Below are 15,090 nucleotides of genomic sequence, written 5' to 3'. Positions count from 1 at the left end.
GATTGGACACTATTAACACTGAACCCCGCCCTTAACCCCAGCCACACCCCCGTCTCAGTCACCATGGTGACGGGACGCGTTCCCTAAGCAGCGCGAGCGTCATCCTTCACCTACCGGGCTGCGAGTGTCCTCGGGCGGCGGGGCTCTAATCGAGGCCGGGGATGGAAGCTGCAGTCTAGGCCGCAGACCAGCGGCTCCCCACTACCGATTCCCCGACCACGACAGCCCGGTGTCCCGCGGTTGTAGCGCTGCGAGCCGCTTGGTGTGGCTGCTCACAGGGGGAGCCGATTCACGGTTCTCTACACCCCTGTACCCCATCCTCCCACACCCCAGACCCCAGAACAATCAATTAACCAATTAACAATCACAGCAGTTTATTACAGCAAATAAGGATATAAAGCATAAAACAATTACACTATACAGCAGTGTTACTAAGCAGGTATACACACATTTCCATCTCGGTCCCCGGTGTCTCTTATTTTGCTACCTTTTTCGTCCTTTTCTCGCTCATCAGGGGGTTCACGTTATAAATAGGGGCGGGTCTGTGCTCCAGACCGATGCAAGCTGGGGTCCCGGCCAGAGGGAGGGGAGGTGGGGGGACTCCGGCGGCTCGCTGGCTGGGAGAGAGGTGGCTGGTACCCCGCTGCTCTCCCGGTACAGGCGCTTTGCTCGGCTGCCGGGGAAAAAAAACATGCATTACGTTTTTCTTACAGGTTTTGACAAAAGCAGCACCTTTTTCTACGAGAAATACATTTTAAATGTTTTAACTCTCTCGCTTTAACCTTTACAACAGGACAAGCGGCGTTTCGAGAGCACGGTAAGCGGTTTCTCTCTCTCTCCTCACACCGGGGGTTTCGATTTTCACACCGGGTCTCACGCGGCTGGGCTCCAGTTTTCTGCGGTCAGTTACCAGTAACTCGAGTTACCAGTTTCCCCCAGTTCAAGCTAAACGGAACAAACCGGCTCCGGAGAAAGAAAACCCTGCCGGACCTGCAGCTGCACAGTGAGTCGATACCGGTAAGAGAGACGAAGCCCCTGAGAAACTGGTTTTCAGTCCTAAACGAGCCTTGAAGCTGCGCTTTCCTGACCGGGTCTCTCTCGGCCTTCAGGAAGAAGAGACTCGGACTCGCCTGTGAATCCGCCGCGGAGCTCCGGTCACTCGGTACACGGGTGGGTCTGCGCTCAGGTCTCCACGCCGAGAAAGACCCGACAGCCGTCGTTTAAAGCCCAGAGCCGCGCCAGGATCCTGCAGAAGCCTGGAATACAAACGAGAAAAAGCGTATTGTGCAGGTAAAAACACAATATACAACAAGCCGTTTAAAGAAGCTGAAGCACGATTTTAATACCATGTTTCTCCGCAGAGTCAAAGCCACAAGTCCTACAGCCAGTCCGGCAGCTCCGCCTAAAGTAAGTTAAGCAATTCATTTACTTTACAAGCCCCGTTTTATAACGTTTTCCACTCGGACCGAGAAAAGCCGACAGCCGTCGCCCAGGATTCCGCTAAAGCTAAACGGTAAATTTGAGAAACTTTCCTTGTTTGCAAACTCGCTATTTAAAGGCAGAGAAGCGACTCGGGCGTCGGAACCGCTAAACAGCCGCGGATTGAAGTCTAATTGCAGACTGACCGCACCTGCCTTCTCATTCACACTCGGCCAATAGAGGCGGCGGATCCCGGAGCTGCTTGTCTCTGCTGTTAAACAGCGAGTTTTCAAACACGGACACGAGAAACCAAAAATCCCCAAACAGGGACAGTTAAAAAAAAATAAATCTCATCTGAGGTTAAAAATAGGTTTTAGTCTGAGCTTCTAAGCTTGCAGCCCTTCCAGTGCACTCCACTGCAGTAATCTGACTCAACCAGCTGCTTAATTACTGCTGATCCTGCTCATTATCAATTCAACAGCACTGGGTGCAGCTACACTGTAATGCAGTGGACTGGAGAGGCTGCAAGTAGCTCTGATTCCAGTATCAAGGTCCCACCTTCACACTACAATACCCTGAGACAGGATGGGCTCCCACACTGACACTACACTGCCCACTCATGCTCTTTATTCACCTCAAGGCAACACTGCTCACAGGGAACACAAATAAGGAACAAGCAGGTGTTGACTCCACTCTGGAAAGGAAACAAGAAAATGGTTCTGGCTGTGGAGTTGTCTGTGTGTCGGAAGACTATCAGGCTGCAGAGAAACAGGACACCTTGAGACAGAACAGGAGTCTGAAGAGGCTCTGAGACTGAAAGCAATCACTTCTACACCTGTGCTCAACCCATTACCTCACAACATCCTTCCCAAACAGTTAATAAACCTCATTCTCAGCACTCATTACTAAATCAGTTTAGTTTCTCTGGTTTATACACTCTCTTGTGATGAATGTTAATGGTTCCTACCCCTTGCCTGCTTTTTGACAGCATCCAAACCACACAGCAGCTCTCCTGCACTTGTGTTGGGGTGAACTCGACTGTCGCAGGGGAAGGACATGTTTTCTGATGATGTGGAGTGAGTCTGAATCCTGCAGTTAGTATATGAATGTGATTCAGATATCAGGACTCTGCAGTGACGGTGTTAAGGACAATTGTAGCTGTTGTCTCACACATGAAGAAAACTCCAGAGCCAGAATAAATGTTCTTCTCAGTGTGGAATTCTCCCCTACTTGTTCCTCTGCAGCTCCCACACTGACACTCCTCTCCACTCTGAGCACATTCAAACAGGCAGGTTTTTCCTACAGCTGAACAATCTCCTTTCACCAACAGCCTCAGCTGCACTCCCACCCAAAGACACTCAGATCTTTTTCATGGTCCAGTGGAAGAATTCCAACAGCCCAGAATATGAACAAAGCACATTAATTCATGTCACTGGCCGTGTCAGTAAGCCCCTCCTGTCAAGGTGTATTGATACTGTGGGACACTTGAAAATGCAGGTTTTCATTGGAAAGGTACAGCGTCCTCCGTCAGTACTGCAATGAGTCAACTTTACAGTCAAGCAATTTGTTCTTGTGATCAGAACAGAAATATTATCCTGGCTTTCTTCTGTGGTAATTCTCTGCATACATTTGATCATATTGGAATAAAAAATGTTCAGCTTTCCATTTAGAAGTTACTGGGACACATTCACTTTAAATACATTTCAGAGTGTAGAACAGTATGTGCTTGTATATCCCTCTGAGACCATAACTGCATGAGGTCTGAGACCCATTGAGCTCACTGCCCTCTGTAATCATCTGAGATGCTTTGCTGTTGCCACCAAGTTCTTATTTAGTCTTCGGGTGGTCATACTTCAATTGTTTTTCCTTCTGTCAATAAGGATGAAATCTAGGCATTAGACCCAACAAGTTAAGGTGTTTCTACAGTTATTCTCCTGACGACGTCTTTGGTTGCATTATAAACTGACTCAAAGCTACAGCACCTGAATATTTGATGTGTGTCCTCTGAGCTGAGATGTAGATGACATGTATGGTCCCTAACTAACACCACCTCTAATCCTACTCCTGTACATGTGATCAGCATCTGAGCTCAGAGGGAGCACAGAGGACATTGAGGTGTTGCTGGAGCTCTCAGCTCTGAGTCCACAGCCTTCAGGTTTGAGCTTCAGTGATCCAGTACACTAGTGCTGATGGAGACAGACAGGTGAAGGAGTCTCCTCATGATCTCCCCAGGCCAGGCCATGACTCTCACATGAGGTGCTGTTCACTGGAGCATCTGCAGCTCCTTTCTTTCTCCACACTTGAACCTGTCATCTCTGTACTCTGAGCGCATGCTGAAGCCTGGTGGAGGTAATGTCATGGCCTGGGGATGCAGGAATGTCTCGGACTGGGTCACTCATCTTCATTGAGGATCTAGCTAATGATGGCAGCAGCAGAGGGATTTATGAAGTTTACAGAAACAGGGTCTCTGAAGCAGAAAAGGCTTCCATACTTATTGGACAGTGCTACACCATGCAGCATGACAATGACCCAAAGCATCCAGTCAGTGCAACCAAAGAGCTCATCAGGAGAAAACAGAAACTGGTCAAGAGTGGCTGTAGATTTCAATCCAACTCGAAGTCACTGCTTTAGCATGATGCAAAGTAAAAGCATCTCAAGAACAGGCGATACCTCCTCTTCATTGATGATGCTGAGTACAGTGAGCTCATTTACTGGTTTACACTCTGAAATGCAGGTAACATGAATGTGTCCCAATAAGTCAGACCATATGACATGATGAGGATTAATTCACCACTATTCCTGTTGCCTCCTGGTGTTTATCCACACTCACAGAGGTCTGAGATTCAAATTTCCAAATTGAGGAGAATCTGATTTACAGGGTGAGTTGGCTTAGATCCCCACACCCTGACATCACACTGACACTCCTTCACTACAGCTGCAGCACTGAAGTAATCAGCATTAATGTGGAAGTCTGACATGTACAATTCATCAAGCATATTCTGTAGTTGTCTAGAACTCCATCTTATATACTTGTTTCTGTATCAATACTATTATTCTCAATCATTTAAGATTTAAAACCAGAACACTGAACTTGTTGCTGGGCTTGTCAGCTACACCCCACTGTCTTCTGCAGGAACAGCTCAGTCAGGAGGTCAGCAGGAGGAAACAGTGGACAGTCTTGTACTGGCCAGGCCAGTCTCCACATTTAAATCCCCCTGAGCAGCATTTTACAGGCTGAAGAAAATCAAAACCACAAGAATAGACAACGTGGTAGCTGGAGAGAGGAGGATGCTAAGAATATTGAGCTGACTATGTCCAGACTGCAGGCAGTTATTGTCTCAAAGGCAGCTTCACCCACATGTTTCCCAGTCTTGACTGTCACTTGACATTACACCATTGAACTGGCTGTGCTTGAATATGATCAAATGTATGCAATTCCAAAAATAAATTGGATGTTTTATTCTGTTTATTCGTTGTCTCCTGTTAATGAATAAACATTGCTTGACTGTAAAGTTGTGGCTCATTGCTGGGGTACTGGGTGTAGATCTAGGACGAGTCTGGCTGTATTTAACAATGCAGGGGGTTGACATGATTTGCTGTGGAACTGAGGGACCTGTGGTCAGGGGCAAACTGAGAACTAGATCTAGTTATGGGAAGCACTTGATTAGAAGTAACACCCTATTCCGTGGAGTGTTCTGCACTCGAGATTTAACTGTACAACAGGCTAGAGCCCATTCACTGATCTAGTGCTCAGTATCCCGCACTGTCCCGGGACAGATGTGATGGCCGTACTGTACAGCAAACCTCGCTCTGCATGACCCCGGCATATACAGATTCCTTATAGCCCCAAGTTCTTTTTAAAAAGCCAAGGCGAACCTAGAACGAGTTAAAATATAAAAGCAACAGACGGGGGAGAGTAGAGTTTAAAAAGCACAACCCAGCTCGGACAAACAGACCGCGTCTCTGTCGGCGCTGCAGCGCGATGTGAACAAACCGCATCTTGGTCAACTTCCTGAGCGATGTGTTGTGATTGAACGTTGAAATTAATAAAGCTTCATATGGTTCCTAAATTTGAATCGAAATTAAAGCGGGTGAGTATTTCTCGTGACAGTAAGGACACGGTCTGGAGGTCTTGAGCCCTTTTTATTCCAAATTCATTTTCCCGACATTGGGACGAGCCTGTGTTTCGCAAAGCGAGCTGCGCTGTACTGCAGAGTGATTCCCTGAGCCCCTCCGCCAGCGCAGCTCCTCACTCCTGTCTGATTACTGTCGCTGCGCTGCTGCTCAGTGCTGAACTCCGAGCTCTTACCTGCTTGTCTTGTTTCAGGTCTCCCCTGGCTGCTGTCCCTGCCGCCCGGACAGAACCCGTCCCGCACTGACCAGACTGCTGGCGCTAGACAGGAAATCGTCATCCCGGACGCCGTTACTTGTTATTCTGTAACTCACTGTGTTTTTTTGTTTCATTGTTGCCAACTGTCTTTGATTTGTATGCTTGCAAAACTTAATAAAGAATTTTGACTTCTGTCTTACTTTCTTCTTCTTTTCTTCGTAACATTATTTCTAGCACAAACATGAAACCAAACAAAATGGTGAACAAGCACCGCCCACGATGCATATTCATGAGGGGCGTGGTCAACGAAGGGGCGTGTCGCATAATTGAGTAAGGGGGGTGTCGCATTATTCATGAGAGGGTGTCCCCAAATGATGACGTCACACCAGCCAATCAAAATGTCTGGATGAGAGCCCACCTCCAAGATTTTTACTCTCAGATGATTGGTCAGTTTGAAGCACCACTTCAATTATGGGATGAAACCCCATTTTCTCTATTCTGATTGGTTGAAAGACCTGTCAATCAAATCACCACACCCCCAAATTGACGCACTTCTTAAGGGTTGTCTTTATATGATTGACATGAGGTTTAACCCAATCGCAGAAGCCCATCTCCAAGACCAGCCCCGGGTGAGATTTGTTGAATACTAATGAACTTTAATTCACTTAATACATAAACAAATTATTCATTATAATGAATTAGAATAATTTGAAATGTTAATCAGTAATTAAAAATTTAGACAGCAACTCTTTTTGTTTCAATTTCCCTAAGATATTTACATTTTTTTAGGTAACACAATCTGAAAGACAGCAACCATGTTTTTAAAAATACATTCTCTGAAAAAAAAGACAAAATAAGACAGAAATAAAATGAATTTAAATTTTATTTGTGTTCAGTACAAGTGTAAACATACATTTTAAAAATCAAAAAGCATTCGAGTGAAAACGCTTTATTTCCAGTTGAAAAAAGAAAGAAAAACAGAAATAATTAAAACAGAACTTACTAAAATACAAGTGACTGGTCAACCGATTTTAATATAAATTTAAATACACACGAGAGCGTTAACGCCGACATCTTACTGACAAAACAAGCAGTAGAAAAAAACAAAACAAATCTCACACAGTAAACATGAGAAAATAACATTATTTTCACGAGAATTGTTTTTAATTTCACATTATCACATACACAAATAGCTCATTAAAATACAAGTGACTAGTGCGCGATTTTAATAAATGCAAATTTAATGCAAATACGAGTTAACAAACATCTTACAGAAAAAAGTCACTTTTTCCACACTAAAGCAAAGTGAGCGTTTTAATTCAGTACAAACAATAAAAACATTAAACATTAAAAAAACAATTCTAGCCAAAAACTAATTTTCTAGTTCATATTAACAAGAGAAATACAAATCAGCTAATTAAAATACAGCAAATGATTTTAATAAATGCAAATGAGGAGTTACCGCCGCCATCTTGCTAATCAAACACAATACAAAACAAAATCGCTTGATACTCACTAGCTGAAAGTCAAGAACGTCCAATTTTAAGTCCGCAACGATTCCGTGATGTGTCATAACGATATCATTAAAATTAGGCCAAAAAACGACAAAAAAAACGCAATACAATCGGGAAAACGCCATTCACAAACCTCACCTCCCCATTTCGGCAGAACTTCCGGAAGGAGCCATGCTGGGGGGCGGGGCTTATTTAAATATGAGAATCTCAGCCAATCGGAATCCGTGACGTCACGATCCAAACCACGCCTTCTGGCAGTAGAGGGTGGGGCTGCACCGCCCTCATGCGTTGGGAGGACAAACTACAAATTAGATTGATTGTAAAACCGCTGCCTATATATTGAATATTAATAAAGGATTTTGGTGGGCAGAGCCACGAATTATGTCGTCTCGCCTGTTTATTGGTTACTTTGGGCTCCAGGTCCTATAAATTCTTACTCACCTGATAATCCTCCTTACGCGCGAGAGCCGGGCAAGACAGACAGCGGTAAGTAACTCGTCCAAACGATTTTCAAGCTTTACACCTCTGTGCATTTAAACCTGTATCAGGTCATCGTTTTACAATACTTTTCTACTCTATTTCTTATTCTTATTTTCTCCGGGCTGTGCTTCTGTTGTCTGCAGAATCCTGTTAATATTCGTTCATATAACGTGCTGCTTGTTACTGCTCTTGAAATGTACTTGTAATTCGAGATAAACATCACTCTTTTTTCAGTTGTGTCCACTAAATCATTTTCGTTCCATCTGGCGGGACCATGTATGAGTCGAGAGGTAAGTTTCAGTATTTTCTCTGCATCTCGTTTCTCTCCAGCTCTCTCAGTCTCAGCTCGGCCAGGACTCGCGGCCCCAGTGACAGTGAGGGTAGAGTTTTACTGCCTGCTGCTCTGGTATCGACAACATGTCGGGTAAGAACCGGGGAATGGTGTCAGACAGATAGGGCGCTGCTTTCACAGCCCTGGTCAGCTCTCTTGGGCAACTCACTGGTACCCTGGCTTGACCAAGAGGAGCGGGTTGTCGGGCTGTGGGAGCAGCTGTCTGCAGAGACGCGTATAGAGACCGTGTACCTGGCTCTGCCGTCTGTGGCTGCAGGCTGCCCTCTGGTGGCGGCTAAGAGCAACAGCGTGTGAGCTCGGGCTTCTGAAACAGTGGAGCTCACTCCACTACTTCACTGTTCAGTCCTTTACTACCGTTCTTACTCACTGCAGTGTGAAATGTACTCTGACACAGCTCGACTTTGAGTTTTAATGACTGTACGTGTCTGTCATTCCAGCTTTCAACAAAGGCTTTGACTTTGACACCTCCAGCCTGGTTCCACTTTCACCTTCATCTCCCTCCCTGCTGCCTCCTGCTGCTCCTCCCTCTACTGAGGACTGAGACTGTGAAGAGTCAGAATCTGGCTCTGGGATTGACAGGGTGAGTTGGTTTAGATCTCTACACCCTGACATCACACTGAGTCTCCTTCACTACAGCTGCAGAGTGTCGCAGTCTAGATCTCTTCATACTTTCCTTTACTTCGTCTTCTGCAACTAATGTTCCTGATCATTTCAAATAAAGGCTGCTAATTCACAGTGATCTCTGTCCATAACAGGAATACTGGTGTCTTCAGCTCCTCCTCTGAGTTCAGATGCTGATGGCATGTCCACTCCCTAACCCCACTACTAACCCCACTCCTCACTCTTCTACATGTGATCAACATCCCAGCTCAGAGGAGGAGCTGAAGACACTCAGGATCCCTGTGATGGTCAGAGATCACTGTGAATTATCAGCCTTTATTTGAACTGACCTGGAAGTCAGTTGCTTGAGTCCCAGACAGATTTCAGTCGACAGGTTTTCTCAGTCCTGTATAAGTGCAGTCAGTACTTGTGGTGGTTCATCTACTTCATGATCTGAAACTGAGTGGACCTGATTTCATGTCCATGTAAGATGTTATTAAAGTCTGTTTTTCCTGCTGTCACCCTTCTGCTATCAGTTTGTTTACCGTTGGCTCTATACAGGGCCTAGAATGATTAGAGTACATTAGATTTCTGTGAGCAAGATGCACTGTGTAGGCCTTGACACGTTATTGTTCATATTTCTCCAAGGGGTGTGGATCTGCAGATCATTGTGTACCTTGTGTTTATCTCTTACTCCTTCTTCCTGCTGAGACTCTTCAGTGTTTGCCTGTATTCTATATCCTACCTCGATATGTCATTTTCTCAGTTGTTGTATTTGAAAGGAGGTGGTCATACTGTATATGTGACTTGTTTAGCTTGTTAACTGTTAAATCCATCCTTCTCATTCTGAATTCATGTCTTTGCAGCAGTACTGTAGTGGAGCTGATGGGAGGGGCTGCAGGTTTAAGATTTGTGATCTCCGCTGGCCAAATACACACCCTGAGACAGGCTGTGCCCACACCTGAGCACTGCACTGAGCTTTCCTGCTCTCCTGTCAGCTCAAGGCAATGCAAATATGGGACAAGCAGGTGTCGACTCAACACTGGAAATGGTTCTGGCTGCGGAGTTGTCTGTGTGTCGGGAGGCCGTCAGGTTGCAGAGAAACAGGACACCTTGAGACAGAACAGGAGTCTGAAGAGACTCCGAGACTGGAAGCAATAACTTCTACTCCTGTGCTCAACTGATTGATTACTGTGGCATTGTGATAAAATGATGACAATAAAAGGACGAATAATTAACATCACTAATAGTCTTCTCATTTCTTTTACATTGCTCTCGTTCTTGTGTTACTGTAGTCAGTCTTCTCTGACCAGCTGGTCACAGCTCCTGCACTGACCAGACCCAGGACAGCTGGTCAGCCAGTGTTTCAGATGGAAATTAGGGCTCTAGATTGTAGGTCAGAAGATTAAAAGACAATCTAATTTAGAACAATTTAAAGATGCAGTTTAGTTTCTAAATATGTAAGTGTTAATGAACTATGAACAGTCTGCGATAATCCAGCCCCAGTTTCCTCACTGAGTGCTTTCAGTGACTTGAGCTGTTTGGGTTGGAGGAGTCTGGTGTGGCTGGAGCCTGATACCCCCTGTGTGTGTGAGGGAGAGGAGGAGAGCAGGAGTATGAAGGAAAGGGGGGAGTGAGGAGAGAGAAAGAGGGACACAGAGAGAGAAATCTGGGAGGTGAATTCCTGGGGGAGTGTGGGAGGCAGGAATCTGTAAATGATCAGACAGATTTCTTTCTCCTAGTCGATGGAGAGCTGGACGAAGGTGTGATGCTGGTTTAACAATTTCTCTGGGACACCTGAAGAGTCAACTCTCCACCAAGAACAAATTGGATTCTCTTTTTCATTGATCAGTTTTATTCAAAGCTGTAGTCAAGCTGAACCCCAATGTAGTTGTGTATATACTGTCTATAAAGGAGATGAAGATCACTAAAACAGTAAAACTCTTCTGATCTGTCTCCTCACACCCCCGGAGAAGCTGTGCACCTAAAACCTTGAGCCACAGATAACAACTGAGTTCTTTCTACACAGACAATCTAACCCCGTTAGTGAAGGGCAAGAGGGCTCAGTGTCTTGGCCCCTCAGGTGCTTGACCGCTGTGCTCTCTGCTGACGGGTCTTGTAGATGTGGGTCCAGCTGGAGGACGTCTCTGCTCCTGCAGTGGAGTCACCCGTTCGCCCAGTTCCTTCTGCGGGCCGGCTCCTCTGTGGATCTGGAGGGGGAGGCTGACTGGCCGTGTCCGGGGACAGAGGTCATCACGTTGCTCTCCTGTCCCTCCGCTCCCTCTCCCTGAAACCCTCTCTGCTCTCTGACTGACTGCGGCTGCGCTGCTGCTCAGGGCTGAAATCCCAGCTCTTGCCTGCCTGTCTTGTGTCTCAGGTCTCCCCTGCTGCTCCGACAGAACCCAGACCGCTGGCGCTGGACCGGACGTCACTCGTTCACTGTCCTGAGTTTGTGATGCCCTGTGTCCAGCTCAGCTCTCACCTGAACACTTTCCCCCTTCACTCCCGATTCCTGGGGCAGTTCCTCCTCTGGCCCCAGGTCATGACCTGGCTCTTCCCTGTCTAGGACTGGACACGCCAGAGGCGCTGGGATCCAGCTGAAACAGGAGCAGAAATCGGGAGTGAACGCCAGGTGGGATTCGGTGGAAACACACAGTGAGGCTTCTTGGATGGAAAATTCCCAGCTGAATGTCTGAGAGCCCCAGCACGGTCCTGCAGCCAGTAGAGGAGTACCAGTGTCCCAGTGGGTGTGAGAAGCTCTCTCGCTCTCTCATGATCCTGTCTCCTGTACGACTGTTTCAGCTCTAGCAGCTCCGAGCCTCAGACAGGGGTGTAGTTTGTCCCGGAAGAGTTCAGGGAGGGCGAGAGAATTGAGAGTCCAGCTGTGATTTCTGTGTTGTATTTTGTCTTTGAACAGTTTGGGATGGAGTGAAATATTTGGGAGTCCGGCTGTGATTTCTGTGCAGTAGTGTCTCTCAGAAGAGTTTGGGGAGGGTGAGAGAATTGAGAGTCCAGCTAGGATCGATCTGCTGCAGTTTCTCTAAGAGGAGTTTGGGGAGGGCGAGAAGGAAGAGACTCCAGCTGTGATTGCTGTGAAGTATTTTCTAGTCAGGGTGAGAGGAGTGAGAATCCAGCTCTGATCTGTTTGCTGTAATTTGTGTCAGAAACATTTGGTGAGGGTGATTTCTGTGCAGTAGTTTCTCTCAGAAGAGTTTGGGATGGGTGAGAGGGGAGTGTGAGTACAGAAGGTACTTCTGTTCTGTAGCTTCTCTCAGAAGAGTTTGGGGAGGGTGAGTTGAGTGAGCTTCCTGCTGTGGTTTCTGTACAGTATTTATTTGCTCTCTGAAATATCACCTTCTGACATTGCTTTTCACGGTGTTACTGCAACTTTAAATGTCGACATTTGAACTGATTGAAGTAGTTCAGGTGGGTAGATGCGTCAGCATGTGTAAACTGCAAAGGCCGAAATAATAGGTTTATTTCCTGCTGAAGAGAGAAGAAAGAAAACACAACGTTTCAGCCGTTGAGTCTTCTTCAGGTGTGAGCTGTGTGAGGTGTGTAGTATCACAGTGCTCCAGTGCAGCAGACAGACAGTATCACAGTGTTCCGGTGCAGCAGACAGACAGTATCACAGTGTTATAGTGCAGCAGACAGTATCACAGTGCCCCACTGTAACAGACAGTATCACAGTGTTCCAGTGTTGCACACAGAGAATGTTATAGTGCAGCAGAGAGTATCACAGTGTTCCAGTGCAACAGACAGTTTCACAGTGCTACAGTGCAGCAGACAGACAGTATCGCAGTGTTATAGTGTAGCAAACAGACAGTATCACAGTGCCCCAGTGTAACAGGCAGTAACACAGTGCCCCAGTGTAACAGACAGTATCCCAGTGTTATAGTGCAGCAGACAGTATCAGAGTGTTCCAGTGCAGCAAACAGACAGTATCACAGTGTTACAGTGCAGCAGACAGTATCATAGTTACAGAAAAGCAGACAGACAGTATAACAGTGTTCCAGTGTAGCAGACATTTTTATAGTGTTACAGTAAAGGAGATAGTATCACAGTGTTAGAGAACAGGAGACAGACAGTATTACAGTGTTCGAGTCTAAAAGACAGTATCACAGTGTTCCAGTGTAGCAGACAGTATCACAGCGTAACAGTACAGCAGATAGTATCACAGTGTACAGTGTAGCAGAAAGTATCACAGTGTCATAGTGCAGCAGAGAGTATTGTATTGTTACACTGCAGCAAACAGTATTACAGTTTTACATTGAAGCAGACAGACAGTATCACAGTGCCCCAGTGCAAAAAACAATATCACATTGTTACACTGCAGCAGACAGACAGTATCATAGTGTCCCAGTGCAGCAGACAGTATCACAGTGTTCCAGTGTAGCAGACAGTATCACAGTGTTAAAGTGCAGCAGACAGTATCACAGTGTTACAGTGCAGCAGACAGTATCAGAGTGTTACAGTGCAGCAGACAGTATCACAGTGTTATAGTGCAGCAGACAGTATCACAGTGCCCCAGTGTAAAAGAAAGTATCACAGTGTTCCAGTGTAGCAGACAGACAATATTACAGTGCAGCAGAGAGTATCAAAGTGCTCCAGTGCAACAGACAGACAGTATCACAGTGCTACAGTGCAGCAGATAGACAGTATCACAGTGTTACAGTGCAGCAGACAGTTTCACAGTGTTATAGTGCAGGAGACAGTATCACAATGCCCCACTGTAAAAGACAGTATCAAAGTGCTCCAGTGCAACAGACAGATAGTATCACAGTGCTACAGTGCAGCAGATAGACAGTATCACAGTGTTAAAGTGCAGCAGACAGTATCACAGTGTTACAGTGCAGCAGACAGCATCACAGTGTTATAATGCAGCAGACAGTATCACAGTGCCCCAGTGTAGCAGACAGACAATATTACAGTGCAGCAGAGAGTATCAAAGTGCTCCAGTGCCACAGACAGACAGTATCACAGTGCTACAGTGCAGCAGATAGACAGTATCACAGTGTTACAGTGCAGCAGACATTTCACAGTGTTATAGTGCAGCAGACAGTATCACAATGCCCCAGTGTAAAAGACAGTATCAAAGTGCTCCAGTGCAACAGACAGATAGTATCACAGTGCTACAGTGCAGCAGATAGACAGTATCACAGTATTACAGTGCACCAGACAGACAGTATCACAATTTTCCAGTGCAGCAGACAGACTGTATCACAGTGTACATTGCAGCAGACAGTATTACAGTGTTAGAGTCTAAAAGACAGTATCACAGTGTTCCAGTGTAACAGACAGACTGTATCACAGTGTACATTGCAGCAGACAGTATTACAGTGTTCCAGTGTAGCAGACATTGTACAGTGTTACAGTAAGCAGACAGTATCACAGTATTAGAGTAAAGCAGACGGACAGTATCCAAGCCCAACAGACAGTATCACAGTGTTCCACTGTAGTAGACAGATTGTCTCAAAATTCTCCAGTGTATCAGACACAGTATCACAGTGTTACAGTGCAGCAGACAGACAGTATCACAGTTTTACTGTGCAGCAGGCAGTATCACAGTGTTACAGTGCAGCAGACAGTATTACAGTGTTACATTAAAGCATACATACAGTATCAAAGTGTTTCAGTGCAACATACAATATTACAGTGTACAGTGCAGCAGACAGACAGTTTCACAGTGTACAGTGCAGCAGACAATATCACAGTGTTTCAGTGTAGCAGACATTTTTACAGTGTTACAGTAAAGCAGACAGTATCACAGTGTTAAGAGAACAGCACACAGACAGAATCACAGTGTTACAGTGCTGCAGCAGACAGTATCACAGTGTTACTGTGCAGCAGACAGACTGTATCACAGTGTTCCAGTGCAGCAGACAGACAGTATTACAGTGTTCCAGTGCAGCAGACAGACTGTAACACAGTGTACAGTGCAGCAGACAGACAGTATCACAGTGTTCCCGTGCAGCAGACAGGCAGAATCACAGTGTTACAGTGCTGCAGCAGACAGTATCACAGTATTACAGTGCAGCAGACAGTATCATAGTCTTACAGTGCAGGAGACAGACAGTATCACAACGTACAGTACAGCAGACAGTATCACAGTGTTCCCGTGCAGCAGACAGGCAGAATCACAGTGTTACAGTGCTGCAGCAGACAGTATCACAGTATTACAGTGCAGCAGACAGTATCATAGTCTTACAGTGCAGGAGACAGACAGTATCACAACGTACAGTACAGCAGACAGTATCACAGTGTTCCCGTGCAGCAGACAGACAGTATCACAGTGTTCCAGTGCAGCAGACAGTCAGTATCACAGTGTTCCAGTGCAGAAGCCAGTGTCACAGTGTTCCAGGGCAGCAGACAGACAGTATCAAAGTGTTACAGTG

At 45.9% G+C, this 15,090-nt stretch overlaps 3 long non-coding RNA genes across 3 annotated transcripts; 2 read left to right on the top strand and 1 right to left on the bottom strand.

Annotated features, from left to right (window-relative positions):
• Nucleotides 1-357: 357 nt before the first annotated feature.
• On the bottom strand, nt 358-6,024 carry LOC148640898 (uncharacterized). The gene is made up of 3 exons (XR_015930234.1): nt 5,729-6,024; nt 1,131-1,256; nt 358-673 (listed from the first exon to the last, which is right to left on the bottom strand). It is a non-coding gene; the product is annotated as an uncharacterized LOC148640898 (long non-coding RNA).
• LOC148640899 (uncharacterized) lies at nt 670-1,516 on the top strand. The gene is made up of 3 exons (XR_015930235.1): nt 670-1,017; nt 1,110-1,290; nt 1,362-1,516. It is a non-coding gene; the product is annotated as an uncharacterized LOC148640899 (long non-coding RNA).
• Nucleotides 6,025-7,609: 1,585 nt separating the features above from the next.
• On the top strand, nt 7,610-9,938 carry LOC148640897 (uncharacterized). The gene is made up of 4 exons (XR_015930128.1): nt 7,610-7,749; nt 8,074-8,167; nt 8,533-8,675; nt 9,562-9,938. It is a non-coding gene; the product is annotated as an uncharacterized LOC148640897 (long non-coding RNA).
• The last annotated feature ends 5,152 nt before the right edge of the window (nt 9,939-15,090 follow it).

This window comes from Lepisosteus platostomus, chromosome 25 (genome assembly GCF_059453375.1).
Source record: "Lepisosteus platostomus isolate fLepPlt1 chromosome 25, fLepPlt1.hap1, whole genome shotgun sequence".
Taxonomy (NCBI): domain Eukaryota; kingdom Metazoa; phylum Chordata; class Actinopteri; order Semionotiformes; family Lepisosteidae; genus Lepisosteus; species Lepisosteus platostomus.
The sequence above is the reverse complement of the archived record's forward strand: the minus strand, read 5'-3'. Positions and strand labels throughout refer to the sequence as shown.